Below are 2,847 nucleotides of genomic sequence, written 5' to 3' on the forward strand. Positions count from 1 at the left end.
AGAAAACATCCACAAATGATTTCTAGATTATCAAGTTATTTTTGAGAAATTTCCATGGAAGGGGGAACCATTCCTTAACTAAGATACCACTATGGTATTTTGATTCCATCACATACCCTCACAATAATTGAATATATGTGAGTCTGCATAGAGTTTCAGATATGGTCACCTAGTTAAACATATACATGTTTTTATGCCCTTACCTCCAAAGCCCTTTGGTTATGTGATATGGAACCACCTTTGCTAAAGGAATGCCCTCATATGTTGTGCACCCTTACCAAAGGAAATGAAATATTGATATTGAATTATAATATACTAAGTTGATTCCCATAAATTCTTTTAAATGAACCAAATTCGCTCCTCTTGAAAGTCATTGATTTATCTCAATATAAATCCTAGCTTCTAAGTTCTTAAATAGAGATAGCCATTCCTCAAAAGAGCAGGAATTAGGCTTAAAAAGGAACCCAAGATATTTCATTCCTTCATCCAAATTCTTCTCAAGGAATGAGAGTTGAATCTAATTGAACTGAAATATATTTCTAATGAAAATGATGAAGTAGTAAGTATTCTACAATATTAATTTCCGCACTAGATGCTGAGAAATAAAGACCAAATATTTTCTTAAAACTAAAAATTTTGACATAGAGCCTATACCAAACAAAAGAATTTTGTTAACAAATAAATAGCACAAAATCATTTCATAAGAGGAAATTTTCACCTCCTTCAATTCCCCCTATATTTGGCATCACTTTTTAGTTTACTCAGCCCTAGTGGCATTGGGAGAAAAAATATATGAGATAGGCGAGGAATTGCCTCACACCTCTAGAGGGGTGATTGTTTTTTTGAAGGAATGTTATTTATAATAACTACAATGGATTTAATGAAAATGAAACCCATCATCTAGTTTAGCATGGACATGTATGTTCCCATCTTAATGAGAGCAAGGTGAACATAAACCCATATGACCTTATCATATGGCTTGAAAAGGTCTAGCCTAAGGTTTATGGAAGGGACTTTACCAAGATTAATATAATTCATTTCTTCCTATGAAAATTCCACAACATCATGATTTTTTCTACTGAAGATAAAGCCAAACTATTCCTCAAATATAAATTCATTATTAGGGGCTTGATCATTCCTGCTACCAATTTGGATATGATTTTGTAAATAACATTGTGGTGTGAAATTACATTGAAACCATTGAATGACAAGGCTCCTTATCTTTTTGGAATTAAGGCTAAATGGGTGTGTTCAGAACTACATGGATTTTGTTAGCTTCTTGAGGTTCTCTATTAATATTTAGAATATTGCATTTAATACAATTGAATAAACCCAGATAGAATTCAATTGTAATACCATTCTGTCTAGGGAATTTTCCTTTTTCCATTTAGGAAATGGTAACATGAATTTGTTCCTAAAACACCTCTCCCAAAAATAAATCATTCATTTACTCTATAAATACCATGGGAAATAGATAATTAGCTTCACAATATTACAAATTGGGAATCCTATGGGAAATTTTAAAAATTGACAAAATACATGCTTCTTTCCTCCTTGATCCAAGAAACTGAGACGCCATCCATATTCTTAATTTCCCAAATCATGTTCAAGTATTTCCTATGACTTGAAAATTTGTGGAAAAACTTTATATTACTATATTCTTCAATAATCAAAGTTGACCTACATTTGAGATACTAAGAAGCTTCTACTTTAGCTAAAATATCATGCATTACAAAGAAAAATATAAATTAGAAATGTATGGCTTATTTTGGAAAGTGGACATTAGCTATTCCTAACCAAAATCACATGTGACTTCCACTGTACATCCAACAAAAGGCCCTAAAATTTGACGTATTAAGACTCAGTTATGTGACCCAAAAGTTAACTCTCTTTTTTTATCCAGTATGTTTCGAGAAGATACCACATCAGCCCCATTTCTCATGGAAAGTGGGATAAAAATGTCCATTGATGAAAAGACACTAGAATTATCAATTTACAACTCATATTAAGGGTTGAAATGGTAAAAGGTAAACCCTAGTTGTCTATTTTGTTGCATTATAACCCACTAGGAGGAAAGGGGATTTTATTCTAGTGCCTTTTGTTCTATAGTAGAGCATAGTAGTTGAGAATGGATAGAGTGAGGGAAGAACAAAGAGGGTTTCTGTTTTTTAGTAGGGAATAGGCGAGAAGTCTCACTCCTTTGTATTTGTAGAATTTATATTAAGAGAAAGAGACAATAAAGCATCCTCACCTTCTATCTGGAATTTCCCCTTAAAGGGTTTCCTAGGTCATACCTTGTGTTATTATGGATTTGTGAGTCGCTTTTCCATTTTTATCTATATTATAAATTTGACATATTGAATACATAATTAGTAATAGTAATTTAATAAATATAGAAAGTCTAAGGAAATTGACCCTCACACCTCAGAATATAGATTTTCATATTTTGGTAAAAAATATCATATCTATTGTGATGAAATACCTAGTGGAATATAAACGACAATTTATGGATAATATTGGCATCATACCAATTTGTTTCGGTATATTGCGGGATTGGGATGGAATATAGATCAGTTAGGAAAAATGTCATAAAACCCCACTCATGGCCAAAGAATCTATTAATGACCCCTGATATTTGAGAAAGGAGAGATTGACAAGGAAAGAAAATAAAGTCACAAATGTTAATTGTAATAAGAACCCCCTCATGGAGAATCTCACAAATAATATTGGAATTAAAGAAGATAGTGGTTCTAACATAGAGGTAAGATTAGAGGGAAAATGTTAGGTCCCTATGCTACTAGTGTAACCCCTTATTGTTATTTGTACAACCCCCTTATTATATTGTTG

Source organism: Pinus tabuliformis, chromosome 8 (genome assembly GCF_031772625.1).
Source record: "Pinus tabuliformis cultivar Carrire ecotype Pingquan chromosome 8, CPIR1, whole genome shotgun sequence".
NCBI classification, from domain to species: Eukaryota; Viridiplantae; Streptophyta; class Pinopsida; order Pinales; family Pinaceae; genus Pinus; species Pinus tabuliformis.